General features: G+C 36.9%; 1 protein-coding gene across 1 annotated transcript in view; it reads left to right on the plus strand.

The window, feature by feature from the left end:
• The window catches only part of GRM7 (glutamate metabotropic receptor 7), a gene marked incomplete at its 3' end in the record, with an annotated part of 1,084,681 nt that overhangs the window by 239,156 nt on the left and 827,134 nt on the right, over positions 1-18,391 (plus strand). Inside the window, exon 4 of the mRNA XM_079934350.1 lies at positions 16,189-16,262. The remainder of the gene's footprint in view (positions 1-16,188; positions 16,263-18,391) is intronic.

Below are 18,391 nucleotides of genomic sequence, written 5' to 3' on the forward strand. Positions count from 1 at the left end.
GGAAGACACCTAACAGCCTCTTAATAAATCATGCTCCACTTATTTAACCAGAAAAGGTTTCTGTGGCATGGACTTCAGAATCCTGGGTATATGGGATAGTGGAAAGGGCTTAAATTTGATGGCAGAAAGTCACTTTGCTGAATCTCAGTTTTTTAAATTATGAAAATTGGGATAATAATAATTATCTCACATTTTAAGAGTGAGAATGAAGTGGTGTGATAATCATCAGGTTGGAAGTGCTATATCTGGTAGGAGAAATAGAGCTGCATACAGTCCCTACAACCTAAGAACTTCTTGAAAAAATCAAAATAAAAGAGTCATACAAATTTTCAGAGAAAATAAAAAGTAAACCAACTTTATTTCATAAGCAGTGGATTCCAAATCTCTTCCTTTCTGATAAAAATCTGCTTCTGGGGAAAGGTCTACCTTGGAACATTATCTTCCACCTCCAATGTAATTTTCTCTACTCCTAAAAGGTAATTTCTTAGTCAATGGAATCCTAGGGTAGAAATCACCATTAGGAAACACTTGCTCAATTTTGGTCAGCTGGGGCCTGAGCTCTGACACCTGTTTTAGGGACGGGAGAAGCAACGAGATGGCAGGCTTGGATTTCCCCTCACAAACTCCTGTGAATCCAGAAAAGGGAGTTTAAACACAGCAAAGTGAGTTACGGGAAGAGCCCTTAAAGGATGCCTAGCCGCCTTCCGGGCTTTGACAGTGTCAATAGGGAGTTGAAGGGAAGGAAGACCCAAACGGATGGGGCTGCTGGGGGATGAACACCTCTGTGGCCGAGCTTAGCGCGTGCTGCCCTGGATTCTCCTGACACCAAACTCCCCTCTTTCCCACTTTGATCCCCCCACGCCTTGCATGCCAGAGCCTGCAGAGTCCAGGTCCTTGGGAAGTTCTTGGGAGTCATCTCCGGAGCCACTGAGACAGGGCACCCCACTGAGGACAGAGCAAAACGACGACGTTCTACAAGCCAGGAAGAGAGATCAACAGGAACAGAATCAGCTGACTCCTGGATCTTGGACTTCCAGCCTTCAGAACTCTGTGTGGCTGACAGGGTCTTGGTGCTCTGGCCGGGTATCAGGCCTGAACCTCTGAGGTGGGAGAGCTGAGTTCAGGATATTGGTCCACCAGAGACCTCCCAGCCCCTCATAATATAAATTGGCCAGAGCTCTCCCAGAGATCTGAGGTCTCCATCACAATGCTAAGACCCAGCTCCACTCAATGACCAGCAAGCTCCAGTGCTGGACACCCCCTGACAAACAACTAGCAAGACAGGAACACAACCCCACCCATTAGCAGAGAGGCTGCCTAAAATCATAATAAGGTCACAGACACCCCAAAACACACCACAGGATGCGGTCCTGCCCACCAGTAAGACATCCACCAGAATACAGGCACCAGTCCCATCCACCAGGAAGCCTACACAACCCACTGAACCTACCTTAGCCACTGGGGGCAGACACCAAAAACAACGGGAACTACAAACCTGCAGTCTGTGAAAAGGAGACCCCAGACACAGTAAGTTAAGCAAAATGAGAAGACAAAGAAATACACAGCAGATGAAGGAACAAGGTAAAAACCCACCAGACCAAACAAATGAAGAGGAAATACGCAGTCCACCTGAAAAAGAATTCAGAGTAATGATAGTAAAGATGAGCCAAAAGCTTGGAAATAGCATGGAGAAAATACAATAAACGTTTAACAAGGACCTAGAAGAACTAAAGAGCAAACAAACAATGATGAAGAACACAATAAATGAAATTAAAAATTCTCTGGAAGGAATCAATAGCAGAATAACTGAGGCAGAAGAACAGATAAGTGACCTGGAAGATAAAATAGTGGAAATAACTACCGCAGAACAGAATAAAGAAAAAAGAATGAAAAGAATTGAGCACAGTCTCAGAGACCTCTGGGACAACATTAAACACACCAACAGTAGAGTTATAGTGGTCCCAAAAGAAGAACAGAAAAAGAAAGGGACTGAGAAAATATTTGAAGAAACTATACTGGAAAACTTCCCTAACATGGGAAAGGAAATAGTCAATCAAGTCCAGGAAGCACAGAGAGTCCCATACAGGATAATTCCAAGGAGAAACACGCCAAGACATGTATTAATCAAACTATCAAAAATTGAATACAAAGAAAAAATAATAAAAGCAGCAAGGGTAAAGCAACAAATAACATACAAGGGAATCCCCATAAGGTTAGCAGCTGATCTTTCAGCAGCAACTCTGTAATCCAGAAGGGAGTGGCAGGACATATTTAAAGTGATGAAAGGGAAAAACATATAACCGAGATTACTCTACCCAGCAAGGATCTCAGCGGAGAAATTAAAACCTTTACGGACAAGCAAAAGGTAAGAGAATTCAGCACCACCAAACCAGCTTTACAACAAATGCTAAGGGAACTTCTCTAGGCAGGGAGCACAAGAGAAGGAAAACACCTACAATAACAAACCCCAAACAATTAAGAAAATGGTAATATACATATTGATAATTACCTTAAATGTAAATAGATTAAATGCTCCCACCAAAAGACATAGACTGGCTGAATGGATACAAAAACAAGACCCATATGTATGCTGTCTACAAGAAACCCACTTCAGACCTAGGGACACTTACAGACTGAAAGTGAGGGGACGGAAAAAGATCTTCCATGCAAGTGGAAATCAAAAGAAAGCTGGAGTAGTAACTCTCATATCAGACAAAATAGACTTTAAAATAAAGACTATTACAAGAGACAAAGAAGGACACTACGTAATGATCAAGGGATCAATCCAAGAAGAAGATATAACAATTGTAAATATTTATGCACCCACCCAACCTAGGAGCACCTCAGTACATAAGGCAAATGCTAACAGCCATAAAATGGGATATTGACAGTAGCACCCTGCTTTCACCAATGGACAGATCATCCAAAATAAAAATAAATAAGGAAACACAAAGCTATAAATGACACATTAGGCAAGATGGACTTAATTGATATTTATAGGACATTCCATCCAAAAACAACAAAAGACACATTCCTCTCAAGTGGTCATGGAACATTCTCCAGGATAGATCATACCTTGGGTCACAGATCAAGCCTTGATAAATTAAAAAAAACTGAACTCGTATCAAGTATCTTTTCTGACCACAACACTATAAGGTTAGATATCAATTACAGGGAAAGAAACTGTAAAAAATAAAAACACATGGAGGCTAAACAATACACTACTAAATAACCATGAGATCACTGAAGAAATCAAAGAGGAAATCAAAAAATACCTGGAAACAAATGAGAATGAAAACATGATGACCCAAAACCTATGAGATGCAGCAAAAGCAGTTCTAAGATGGACGTTTATAGCAATACAATCCTATCTCAAGAAACAAGAAACATCTCAAATAAACAATCTAATCTTACACCTAAAGCAATTAGAGAGAGAAGAACAACAACAAAAATAAAATTAGCAGATGGAAAGAAATCATAAATATCAGATCAGAAATAAATGAAAAATAAATGAAAGAAACGAGAGCAAAGATCAATAAAACTAAAAGCTGGTTCTTTGAGAAGATAAACAAAATTGATAAACCATTAGCCAGACTCATCAAAAAAAAAAGGGAGAAGACTCAAATCAATAGAATTAGAAATGAAGAAGAAGTAACAACTGACACTGCAGAAACACAAAGGATCATGAGAGATTACTACAAGCAACTAAATGTCAATAAAATGGGCAACCTGGAAGAAATGGACAAATTCGTAGAAAAGCACAACCTTCTGAGACTGAACCTGGAAGAAATAGACAATATAAACAGTCAGATCCCAAGCATTGAAATTGAAACTGTGAGTAAAAATCTTCCAGCAAACAAAGGGCCAGGACCAGATGTCTTCACAGGCGAATTCTATCAAACATTTAGAGAAGAGCTAACACCTATCTTTCTCAAACTCTTCCAAAATGTAGCAGAGGGAGGAACACTCCCAAACTCATTCTATGAGGCCACCATTACCCTGATACCAAAACCAGACAAAGATGTCACAAAGAAAGAAAACTACAGGCAAATATCACTGATGAACATAGATGCAAAAATCTTCAACAAAATACTAGCACACAGAATCCAACAGCATAGGAAAAGGATCCTACACCATGATCAAGTGGGGTTTATCCCAGGAATGCAAGGATTCTTCAATATGTGCAAATCAATCAATGTGATAAACCATATTAACAAACTGAAGGAGAAAAACCGTATGATCATCTCAATAGATGCAGAAAAAGCTTTCAACAAAATTCAACAACCATTTATGATAAAAAAAAAAAAACCCTCCAGAAAGTAGACATAGAGGGAAGTTCACCTCAACATAATAAAGGCCATATATGACAAACCCACAGCCAACACCGTTCTCAGTGGTGAAAAACTGAAACCATTTCCACTAAGATCAGGAACAAGGCAAGGTTGCCCACTCTCACCACTCTTATTCAAAATAGTTTTGGAAGTTTTAGCCACAGCAATCAGAGAAGAAAAGGAAATAAAAGGAATCCAAATCAGAAAAGAAGTAAAACTATCACTGTTTGCAGATGGCATGATACTATACATTGAGAATCCTAAAGAAGCTACCAGATAACTACTACAGCTGTTAAACAAATTTGGTGAAGTAGCAGGATACAAAATGAATGCACAGAAATCTCTTGCGTTCCTATACACTAATGATGAAAAATCTGAAACACAAATTAAGGAAACACTCCCATTTACCGTTGGAACAAAAAGAATAAAATACCTAGGGATAAACCTACCTAAGGAGACAAAAGACCTGTATGCAGAAAATTATAAGACGCTGATGAAAGTAATTAAAGATGATACAAAGAGATGGAGAGATATACCATCTTCTTGGATTGAAAGAATCAACATTTTGAAAATGACTATACTACCCAAAGCAATCTACAGATTCAATACAATCCCTATCAAAGTACCAATGGCATTTTTCAGAGAACTAGAACAAAAAATTTAACAATTTGTATGGAAACACAAAAGACCCCAAATAGCCAAGTAAATGTTGAGAAACAAAAACAGAGCTGGAGGAATCAGGTTCCCTGACTTCAGACTATACTACAAAGCTACAGTAATCAAGACAGTATAGTACTGGCACAAAAACAGAAAGATACATCAATGGAACAGGATAGAAAGTCCAGAGATAAACCCACACACATATGGTCACCTTATCTTTGATAAAGGAGGTGAGAATATACAATGGAGAAAAGACAGCCTCTTCAATAAGTGCTGCCTGGAAAACTGGACAGCTACATGTAAAAGAAAGAAATTAGAACACTCCCTAACACCATACACAAAAATAAACTCAAAATGGATTAAAGACCTAAATGTAAGGCCAGATAGTATAAAACTCTTAGAGGAAAACATAGGCAGAATACTCTGTGACATAAATCACAGCAAGATCCTTTTTGACCCTTCTCCTCGAGCAAGGGAAATAGAAATAGACAAATGGGGGCTTCCCTGGTGGCACAGTGGTTGAGAGTCCACCTGCCGATGCAGGGGACATGGGTTCGTGCCCCGGTCTGGGAGGATCCCACGTGCCGCAGAGTGGCTGGGCCCGTGAGCCATGGTCGCTGGGGCTGCGCGTCCGGAGCCTGTGCTCCGCAGCGGGAGAGGCCACAACAGTGAGAGCCCCGTGTACCGCAAAATAAATAAATAAATAGACAAATGGGACCTAATGAAACTTACAAGCTTTTGCACAGCAAAGGAAACCATAAACAAGATGAAAAGGCAACCCGCAGAATGGAAGAAAGTATTTGCAAATGAAGCAACTGCCAAAGGATTAATCTCCAAAATATACAAGCAGCTCATGCAGCTTAATATCAAAAAAACAAAGAACCCAATCCAAAAATGGGCAGAAGACATAAATAGACATTTCTCCAAAGAAGATATACAGATTGACAAATCCATGAAAGGATGCTCAACATCACTAATCATTAGAGAAATGTAAATGAAAACTACAATGAGGTATCATCTCATACCAGTCAGAATGGCCATCATCAAAATATCTACAAACAAGAAATGCTGGAGAGGGTGTGGAGAAAAGGGAACCCTCTTGCACTGTTGGTGGGAATGTAAATTGATATGGCCACTATGGAGAACAGTATGGAGGTTCCTTAAAAAACTAAAAATAGAACTACCATACGACCCAGCAATCCCACTACTGGGCCTATACCTGGAGAAAACCACAATTCAAAGAGTCATGTACCACAGTGTTCACTGCAGCACGATTTACAATAGGTAGGACATGCAAGCAAACCTAAGTGTCGATCAACAGATGAATGGAGAAAGAAGATGTGGCACATATATACAATGGAATATTACTCAGCCATAAGAGAAAAACCGAAATTGAGTTATTTGAAGTGAGGTGGATGGACCTAGAGTCTGACAGAGTGAAGTTAGTCAGAAAGAGAATAACAAATACCGTATGCGAACATATATATATGGAATCTAAAAACAATAATGGTTCTGATTAACCTAGGGGCAGGACAGGAATAAAGACACAGATGTAGAGAATGGGCTTGAGGACATGGGGAAGGGGAAGCTGGGACGAAGTGAGAGAGTGGCATGGACATATATACAGTACCAAATGTAACATAGCGAGTGGGAAGCAGCCTCATAGCACAGGGAGATCAGCTCAGTGTTTAGTGATCTCCTAGAGAGGTGGGATAGGGAGATTGGGAAGGAGACGCAAGAGCAAGAGGATATGAGGATATATGTATACGTATAGCTGATTCACTTTGTGATGCAACAGAAACTAACACACCATTGTAAAGCAATTATACTCCAATGAAGATTAAAAAAAAAAACAAAAACACTTGCTGAACATGAGCTCTGTTACCAGAAATTTTGTATATCTTATTTCAACCAGTACACAAATCTGGTAGAAATGTGCTTACAACCTCCATGTATGAGACTCAGAGAAATAAAAGTGTCTTGCTGAAGTATAGAAATCTGGCAAACAAGGGTGTCAAAGCCATAGCATTGATTTCAAGTCCAGAGAACTTTCTGTGTTTCGTTACAGTAATGAAATTGGTGTTTTTCTCCCACCTCTTTCCCCTGTGTAATAGTTTAAGATTTCAGCCTTGTCGAATTTCTAAGTTAAAAATAAGAAATGGTGTTGTTTCCCTCATTCTTGAAATACAGTGCACCTCTATCAGTTGTTGTTGTTGTTGTTGTTGCTATTTAGTAGTGCAGTGAACTCACTATAAGCCAAGAGGCAAAGGGTAGGCCCTATTCATTTCAATTTAAAGTGAACCTTAAGTGGGAATGTTTCTGATTTGTGGAGTTTTCCTCTTTTACTATAACTTCTTGCATTTTACTGACAGTTTATTAGGTCCATATAAACACTCTTTTACTCCTAACAGCTAAGCAGTTTGGCTTAAATCTAAGCTCCTCCAGTGTCAAGCTGTGTAAGCCTAGGCAAGTCATTTAAACTTTCTGTGCATTGGTGTCCTCATCTGTAAAATGAGGATAATTTTAGCCCAGACCTTAGAAAGCTGTTTAAGAATTAAATACTGCAGACATTTATATATAGTACAAAATATTTATAAAGCACATAATGCTTAGATCATGTTAACTTGTATTCTAAAAAGAAGGCATACCTGCTTTCAACAAATATATTTAATATGAATCTATTATAAATGTATTAGATATTTATAAATATGCACATATATTACATATAAATGAACTATATTTATAAATAAATATATTAACATGTTTATAATATATAAAATATTTTATAATATATATTTACTGTACTTATTACATATATACTTTACAATAAGTAAGATATATATAAAAGTAAGATATAGATACTGATATACAGATAAGGATATAGATACAGATATTGATGTCTTACAAGAAGAAAATCCTCTGTGGAGTAAACTGTATAGGGCACCCATGGCAACTTTCTAGGATCCACGACAAATTTGCTTCTCTGCTTCATAAACTATAAACTGTGACTTTGGTGGCAGGGCCATTTGTCTCAGCGTGCAGTCTGTAGTCCATCCCCATCAGAAACAGTTGAATCTTGTTAAATAAGCAGATTCCTAGGCCCCAAGCAAAACTGTCAAATTGGAATCCCTGGGGATAAGGCTTGGCAAGTTGTATTTTTCATCAGAACCCAGTGATTGTTATACACACTTAAGTTTGAAACCTGCAGATGTTTTCCTTGTTCCTGCTCTGCCAGTTGCCTTGAGCAAGTCATATAACCTTTCTGTGCTTTGTTATTTGATTAAAACAAAACAAAACAAACCAAAACCTTTGTTCTTGGAGATGGGGAGATCCACAGTCTAAATGTGAATCTGCCACTTTCTCATGTGCCTTTGAGAAGAGCATACAAAGTTAGCCTTGTTTTTATCTATACAAGGTGGAAATATTAACGCCTGTTCAACCTAGCGCGTGGATGTTATGAAGATAAAATGAGATTATAGAAGTGAGGAAAATTTGCAAATCTAAGGGTTATAAAGATGAGAGCATTTCTCTTCTCTGTAAAATAGAAGAGAAAAATTTCACAGGTGTGTTAAGAAGGCAAATAAGATTATTTAGAAAATGCTTTGAATTTGTTTTCACGTTAGGTGTTTCTAAAATGAGAATATGACTTAGATGAATTACTTATAATCCTTTTAAGTTGTATTGTTTTACATTGGACCATAGCAATAATTTATCATGTGGTTCAGAATTCTCAAATGAAAAACATTATAAATATCATTATGTTTCCCTTATAATTATATCCATAATTTCTAAATGCATAATAGTAAAAATCAATGGTGTTTTTTGGTATAATTGCCTGTTAACAGCACTGCAGTTTTTATGCAGACTGAAATCAAGGACAACCTAAAATGTTATTGTAATTAATAATAGCTTGTGCTGATTAAATGATAAATCTTATTTGCACATTTTTCCACCCCCTTCCTGCCTGAGGTTGGCACAGGGCTGGAGGATAGTGGGTTCATTTATCAGCACAAGATCCAACGCAGCAACTAATTCTAATGTTTTCTAGAACTAAGAAGGACTCCTTGTTCTGTTGTGCTAGTGATTAAAGCAGATTAGGCCAATATTCTAAGTCTCTTGTTTATGCCAGGAATTGACTCTTGATTCACAAAAGTCTTTTCTCTGAAAGTTACTGTTTGCACAATGGAATCAAAAAAGTACTAGGAAGCTCAAAAATAGCAGTTGATGTCCTACCTACCTGGATATTATCAGCTGAGTCTCTAATTCCATATATTTTGCTGATGCAAATGTTGAAGGATCCGAAGGCAACAAGACAATTCAGGGTAGAAGTCTCAGGACACTCTCAAAATTCATCTGAGATCACGACTGCGGCTGGGAACTAAAGGGCTTTAGGACCTTGAAAGTCAATAGCACCACACTTGCCACTGATTTCATGCTCAAAAAAAAAAATGTTTTTCTTATCCTGAATTCCGTTTACCCTCCCCCCCACGCTATTCCTTCTTTTTTTTTTCTATTTCCTTTTTACATTTTACTTCATCTTTTCCATTCTCTGTGGTTTCCTCATTAGAAGACAAATTCTTAAATGCATTCTCAATACAAGCTTGTATTCCCTTGGCTGGAAAGATATGATGACTTTAATTCACTATAAGGTGTAAATGGCTGCTAGCAAATCATTTTCAGAGGGAAGGATTTTCAGGGTATTTAACAGGAGATGGGGCGTTACAACCTGATTAGAAAGAAACACAGAATCTTCTAGGCATCTTCTTGCAAGAAGAAAAAAAAATTTTTTTCACATCTTTATTGGAGTATAACTGTTCTACATTGATGTGTTAGCTTCTACTGTATAACAAAGGGAATCAGCTATACATATACATATATCCCCATATCTCCTCCCTCTTGCATCTCCCTCCCACCCTCCCTATCCCACCCCTCTAGGTGGACACAAAGCATCGAGCTGATCTCCCTGTGCTCTGTGGCTGCTTCCTACTAGCTATCTGTTTTACATTTGGTAGTGTATATATGTCCATGCCACTCTCTCACTTTGTCCCAGCTTACCCTTCCCCCTTCCTATGTCCTCAAGTCCATCCTCTATGTCTGTATCTTTATTCCTGTCCTGCCCCTAGGTTCTTCAGAACAATTTTTTGGTTTTGTTTTTAGATTCCATATATATGTGTTAGCGTACACTATTTGTTTTTCTCTTTCTGACTTCACTCTGTATGACAGTCTATAGGTCCATCCACCTCGCTACAAATAACTCAATTTTGTTTCTTTTTATGGCTGACTAATATTCCATTGTATATATGTGCCACATCTTATTTATCCATTCTTCTGTCAATGGACATTTAGGTTGCTTGCATGTCCTGGCTGTTGTAAATAGAGCTGCAATGAACATTGTGGTACATGACTCTTTTTGAATTATGGTTTTTCTCAGGGTATATGCCCAGTAGTGGGATTGCTGGGTCGTATGGTAGTTCTATTTTTAGTTTTTTAAGGAACCTCCATACTGTTCTCCATAGTGGCTGTATCAATTTACATTCCCATCAACAGTGCAAGAGGGTTCCCTTTCTCCACACCCTCTCCAGCATTTCTTGTTTGTAGATATTTTGATGATGGCCATTCTGACTGGTGTGAGGTGATACCTCATTGTAGTTTTGATTTGCGTTTCTCTAATGATTAGTGATGTTGAGCATCCTTTCATGTGTTTGTTGGCAATCTGTATATCTTCTTTGGAGAAATGACTATTTATGTCTTCTGCCCATTTTTGGATTGGGTTGTTTGTTTTATTGATATTGAGCTGCATGAGCTGCTTGTATATTTTGGGGATTAATCCTTTGTCAGTTGCTTCATTTGCAAATGTTTTCTCCCATTCTGAGGGTTGTCTTTTTGTCTTGTTTATGGTTTCCTTTGCTGTGCAAAAGCTTTTAAGTTTCATTAGGTCCCATTTGGTTGTTTTTATTTCCATTTCTCTAGGAGGTGGGTCAAAAAGGATCTTGCTGTGATTTATGTCATGGAGTGTTCTGCCTATGTTTTCCTCTAAGAGTTTTATAGCGTCTGGTCTTACATTTAGGTCTTTAATCCATTTTGAGTTTATTTTTGTGTATGGTGTTAAGGAGTGCTCTAATTTCATTCTTTTACATGTAGCTGTTCAGTTTTCCCAGCGCCACTTATTGAAGAGGCTGTCTTTTCTCCATTGTATATTCTCACCTCCTTTATCAAAGATAAGGTGACCATATGTGGGTGGGTTTATCTCTGGGCTTTCTGTCCTGTTCCATTGATCTATATTCCTGTTTTTGTGCCAGTACCATACTGGCTTGATTACTGTAGCTTTGTAGTATAGTCTGAAGGAAAATATTTTTGATGTTTTTCTATTAGTGATTATGAGCCCTCTTAACTCAAATACAGTTGAATTTATACTTTTTGATCGAAATTGTCATTACTTTTGGATCACCCCAGGTAGAAGTTCCAATGATATTGTCCAAGTTAATTTGTCTTATAGAAAATTTAGGATGGCTGCCCATTTCTGGTGTAGTGAATTTTCCAGTTCCTAACAGAATATCACCCACAGAGACTTGGCTGCTCCTTTCAACAAATGAAAGGGAACACACTAATTTCTTAGCTCATCCCAGGATACATGACAGCACCATGAATCAAAGATCAGAGTTTTGCTTCATTCAGCCACCAAATGCCACTTTCTTCTCAGTGTCATATAGCCATGACACTTGGATCTCTGCTCATCCTGACTCTAGCCAAGAGATAATTGCTTAGACTCAAGCCTAGGCATGCAGTACACATTGGCTTCCTGTTGGGAACCACACTCAGAGAGAGAGAGAGAGAGAGAGAGAGAGAGAGAGAGTGAGAGAGAGAGTGTCAACCTTTGGTTCTTACGTAGCTTTTTCAAAGAATTCTTGACATCGATGATTCCTCCTTGCAATTTTTAGAATACTAAGACTATATAACAATTTATTAGGAGCCTCTTTAGCGACACCTAAAGACTGTGGGAAAGATGAAAAGAATGCACACAAAGGACAGGCGGACTTGCTGGGGCTCAGCGTGCTGCTGTTTGCTCTGTTTGTATGTCATTTACTGCTGCTGGCAATTTTAAGAATATATTCTTCATTGCATATCTGAAATGAAATATGTTTGTCTCAACTTACCCTAATTCAGGCTTTGAAAAAGTTTATCTTACTTTGGAAAAATAGTTTAAGCAAAGCACTTGAGGGAAAACGGGTTAGAGAAAATGTCTCCAAAAACTCAGTGTCTTCATTAGTAGAAGTTACAGCTACCCCACTCATCTTTTAGATACTGAAATCTGACCTAACAAAATGAAAAATAAATAATCTAATTAAATATCAGGGAACTCCAGTGGTTATTAAGTATAAATACAATTAATGAATACAAAAGGACTTTCATAGTACATTATATTTTAAAATTATTTATAATAGTAATAAAATAAAGATAATAAAAACCTTGGAACCTTTATTAATTGTAAGAGTTTATAGTGCTTGCAGTTACTGTGTTTTGTTTTGTTTTATTTTCCTCAGAAAACAGGTTGAAACCTCAGAAAACAGATTGAAACAACCTGAAACCTCTAATTTATTTTATGAACTTCCAAATTTTGCAAAAGAGTCTAGGAACTCATCATGATTTGCCCCCTTCCAGAAATTCGTGTATTCCTCAGAAATGAATTCTACTTAAAACTTTCTGATTAATTCAATCATTTCTGAGTGTTCTGGGAAATAATTTATTTAATAATCTCTGCTTTGGAAAAGATATTTGGAAAAATTAAAAAAGAAAGAATCATTAATAGAGTATGAAATAGGTTTGTTAGTTGACCCCAAGGAAGGTGGGGGATTAGACTGGACTCAGAGTTTATAAGAGAAGAGAAAGAAATATGGAAGCAGTCATTATAAGTACAGGAGGAGATCACATCTGTTAGAACTCATGGCCTGTGGCTATTCTGGACCACAGTTAGGAGAATGGTAAAGTAGATCTAGGTGGTAGGCCAGGCATGTGACCCAAAGTAAATCCGTTGAACTGTGTGTGCCTAGATGCTTGAGCCTCAAAACATTCTCGTTCCTATTGGGAAAAAAAAACAATATTATTTTCTGAAACCACACACACGCACACTCTACAGTGCTCATACACTGGGCATCTTTGCATTATTAGGAATTGATGGTAGGAAGAGCATCAAAGCTCGACAGAGTGGAGAAGTGTTTGTGAGAAGTGTTTGTGATAGAAAGGATTTTAGTACTTTAGAAGGCAAGCATGATCACAGAATTCTTAAATCATGGCAAAGAACTCATTTCTTTTTGCCCTGTCAGACATTTGATATTTCAAAAATGAACAGCTCTTACATTTTTGCAGTTACAGCAAGGCCTTCTCATGACTGCCATGTCCTGGCTGCTGACCTTTGCTCCAACGTCATCTGGTGTCACTTTCCACCTTGCTCATCTCACTGCAGCTACTCTGTTCTTATTTTAGTTCTGTGCTCCGATCTCTTTTCCAACACCTAGCCTCACACTTTCCCCCAGAGGGAGAATCTTTCTCTTTCTTTCTTTCCCTTTCTTTCCTTCCTTTCCTTTCTTTAACCTGCATGCCTTCCTATCAGCCTTTCTGTCTTCCTTTCTCTTTTTTCTTTATTCTATCTCTCAGCTCCTTTTGTAATTAGTCCCTTCTCATGTTTCTGTCCTGCCTGACATGTTTCTTACTTGGAGATACTTTTCCTGTGCACCTCATCTAAGATGGGTTCCCCCATCTCACCCTCAGCTGTTAACTGCCTCAATATCCCATTTTCACTTAAGAAGTATTAAAATAAGAATTTTTTATTCTGCACTTCTTTGATATTGATATTTACATCTATCAGAATAATTTAACTCTGGGACATGAATTCTTATGACTGTCTGAAAACATTCTGAGGGTGTATACTAAAGAGTTCCTATTTTTAAAAACTGTTCATGAATCATTTTAATAAGTAAAACGAAGACAAGAACTGCACATTTTCATTCATTCCAATTTCCATAGAATCAATCGAACAAATGTTTTTTTCTCTGCAGAGAGATCAAGATGGTTTTCCTCCCAGATACTTTAATTTTCTATTCTTAGATTTGTATGTATATATCTTTGAGTGAATATGTGTGTGTGTGTGTATATATATATATACACACACATATTTGCTCCCACTCAAATGTGGAAAGAATAAAATATGATGCTTTATTCCTCCATAAGTGTACTTCAGAAAAACTTAAACTTCCTAAGGGAATGTAATTCATTATGAGGTGAATACTCAGTGAAGTCATAGTTCACACTTACTATCAAGGTTATTCATCCCATCTCAAAGGGTGTTCCATCGTTTCCTTCCCAATGTAGGCCCCCTCTAGGTGCACAGGGATACCTATCTGTGCCCACAGATTTGACAAAGGGGCCTATGGTCTGCATGTTCTTCTCTTCCTGACTTACAATAAATTCTAGATTACCCATAAGTGATCTTAACTAGACTCTGAGTCATGGTTTCACATCTTGCTCTACCTGCAGCTGAAGTAGCTTAAAGCTGGTGTAACTCATGGTCTTTTCAGAGTACAGTGGTTCCCTTTCTGCAGTAACTTGGCTCCATCTTGATTTTCTTTGCTTCAGATGCTCTGAGTCTCAGAAATGCCTGCTTTCCAGGTCCTGGCGTAGACTATTCATGTCAAGGCATCCATCCCATGGCTACCTATTCCCTCACCATGGTGGTTTCAGCCTCCCAGCAAGTTTAGCTCTCAATTCTCAGCAATTCCACTGGGGGTGTACCGGGACTTCTAGATCCCTCTCCAATCCTATGCAGACCTGACAGTATCTCATGTCTACTCTCTTCTTAAACATATCAAGCCACTCTTTCCTTAGCTATAAACAACAGCTAGCAAATCCTTTCCAGAGGGAAGAACTTTCAGGGTATTTAGCAAGTGAAGAGGCATCACCATGCAATTTAAAAAGCAGACCTTCAAAGCAAAATAATTTTCTAGGTACCTCTCTTGCAAGAAGAGGTTTTTTTTAAAAGTTATATATAAATGACTGTGAGACCACTAACTAAAATACACACCTAATTAATATATTTTTTTAATCCAACACTGCCTTCTACCTTGTTAGGTACAAGATCCCTTGGAGTTTTGAGATTCTGATATTGTTGTTGACATATGGTATTAGATAAGTTTTTTCTAATAGGAAAAAAAATAAGTCAGCATTGAGACTTGAAGCTGAATAGTGACTGTGTTATTCTGTGCTGAACTTGCTCTATTTTTACCTGAGGTAACAAACTTCATGGCCAAGCCTTCATGGTAGAATGGGCACAAAGAAAGAAATTGGCTTACCTGTAAGAAGAGGTACTAGGAAAGTGTTTTAAATTTTGACATCTGGTATCATATATTATGTTTACTTTGGACAGAATAGTCTTTTATTCACTATGACTGGCCTCACTGGTCAATTAATGACAGAAATAATTTAAAGAGGGGAGTCATTTAAAAATGTTTGATATAGATGTACTGTTTTAACTGTCATTCACTTTATAATAATTTGAAGCAGGGCTACATTTACTGTTATTTGGTTTTTGTTTTATTTTGTTTCTTAACATGAATTTACTTATGTTGTATAAACTGTATTTATAATGCATTGTCTTTTATTTCCATGTTGTTTGTCTTTTTTAAGTGAAATGAGAACATAAATGCATTTGTAAAATGATCCAAGACTATAATCCTCATAGATTTTATATTCCTCTGCCTAACTTTTTAAATTTATGTTTTTCTATACATAATTCAAGACTTTGTTTGTAACCTGCTTAAGTATTTTGAAACCATTAAGCACAGACTTCAAAAGAACTGCTCTTTCCATGCTCATATTCCATTAGGTTATATAAATAACAAAGAAGTAATAAAAAGGACACCTGGGGGAAAAAATTGAGAAAAAGCACAAATTATTCTTGATAAACATGCAGCTTATCTGGTGGTGGCAGAAATGGGAGAGTATTAGACCATAATTTAGTATCCTGGTGCCATCCTTGGTTGATGAACATAAGTTTTAAATCTTGCAAAGAAAATTGGGATTCTTAGTTAACCCAATAGGTGAGTTAAACTGAGCAGTTAAAAGGGCTTCTCCCGTGTTTACACACATTTTATATAATAATATCAATCATGCATGTATCTTGTATTTCTTTTCTTGTGTCTTTTAGCCTGGCTGAATTCAATAGCCTTCTGGAGCCCCTTCTCCTGGACACCTACTCAACTATGTGTTGGGAAGACCAAGGTGAATAAGGACTGGACTCTGAATGCAGTGAGGGTCTAAAAGGGAGATAACAAACACTCATCCATGTTTTACGTAGTAAATCCCACCAAGCACAAAAGCTAAAAGTACATCGTTTCACGTATTAAAAAGAGGCCCCTATGTCATTTATTCTTATGCCAGTTTTTCTTCAGTATTTTATGTAAAATTTTACTTGATAATTTAGATCGAGTTTTAAAGATGTAAAAATATCTGGATAAAAACATGTGCCCTTATCACTAATTGTCAGTCTACATCAGCTACTATTTATTTTAAAGTACTTCATTCCAGTATGAGGAGGGTTACATTTAAATATTTCTCAGTCTCCTGAGATTTCTGATTCATATATATAGCTCTGAAATATTGTGAGCAGGGTGATATCCAATGCTTTTATGGAGTTTTTGTTTTTTTTTTTTTTGCTCATGAACTGCTATGTGCCAGATGCCCCATTCATAACATCTCTTAACTCTGATAATGAGTAGATGTCATTATTTTGCCTTCCAGCACTTCTGATCAATATCAGGCTAATATTATTTTCTCTCTGATTTTCCTTTATATTTTCGAAATTTATAGCAAACACAAAATGAAGTAATTATTTAATGTTTAACACAGTTTTTTTTTAAAGACTGCCTTCTAAGTCCTTGCAACTAGGATCGACTTTATTACAAGTTTAAAAAATTATGAAAATATTTTAGCATAAATATTTATTTAGTGGTACCCTTAACAATGAATTTATAAGTTTTTTAGGCCACTTTTCACACTCATTTTAGATTCAATTAAGATTTGGTGGAATATTTTTTTAACTCATATATAAGAAAATATAAGACTTAAAAAGGAAATGTAAGTTACATTCTTTAGAGTTATCTTTCTGTTTATACCTAGTATTTCTTAGTTGTCTTAATAAAATTGTGAGCCCAGTGCCTGACACATATTTGGCACTCAGAAAAGTGTATTAAATGAATGCATTCAAACTGAAATAACATAACTGCTTAGTTAAGGCTTCTCTTGTTTTAGGTGTTTTTTTACAAGATTTTTTTCATCTTAAAAGAGATAATAGAGACTTTAGAAACTGAAAGGTAATGTTAATAGGAATCATAGCAATTATCTCGTCTATCTTCTCCAATTTTCAAATGGAGCTGACAGACAAAGAAATTAAGTGATTTAACCAATGGCAAGTTAAATAGACTTCAAACTTTCAGATGTATTATTAAACCATGTAGTTAATTTGGTTCAGAGTTTTGATCTAACCAACATGTATCAAGTATGTGTAATGATGAAGGCACTCTAATGAGCGCTGAGCTTAAAAAAAAAAAAAAAGAAACACGAAATTCCTACCCAAAGTTTGTAAACTACAGACTAGTATTTGGGAACCACTGAAATTTGATTCCTAGGCTCAGGACTGGAGTCTGGGCGGGAGATACTGATTTGAGAGTCGTTAGTATACACTTATAATTGAACACATGCAGTGAATGAGATCACACAAGAAGAGGAAATAAAACAAAAGAAATAGTAGAACTAACAGTGGATTCCTGGTGAAGATGTATTTATAAGATGATACAAAGAGAATCAAGGGGGAAAAGAGACCTATAAAAGGAGTGAGAATCAGATGATATAAATGGTTCCTTGAAAATCAAGGGACAAAGAGAACCAGGTAGTAAATGATGGGAGGTTTCTTGTACCTTGCAGAAAACTCAATTATGATGAAGACTTAAAAGACACTATTAAAATCAGACATTCAGCATCACTGGGGATTCTTGCAAAAGTGCTTTGCTACAAAGGGAGTAACATATAAGCCAGAATGAAGATTGCAAATTCTTGGAAAGAAGGAAAGAGGAGGAAAGAAATAATACAAATAAAAGACCAGCATTTTCCAGAATGAGTTCTGCTATCTTCACAGGTTTTAGTAGCTATTACTTGAAAAATATAAAGGAGAGCATTGGGGTAGAGTTCACTTGTGAGATATCTTGAGGAAACAATTTAAAAAGTTAATTTTGCTGCAGGACTTCAGAAAATTTATTTGGCAAATTTTATTTGGCAAATATCCCAAAGAGGGTATATTTGGTCATCTATTTTCTTAAAAAAAAAAAAAAGAACACTTTTTGGGATTACTATTC

Source organism: Stenella coeruleoalba (genome assembly GCF_951394435.1).
Source record: "Stenella coeruleoalba genome assembly, chromosome: 10".
NCBI lineage: Eukaryota > Metazoa > Chordata > Mammalia > Artiodactyla > Delphinidae > Stenella > Stenella coeruleoalba.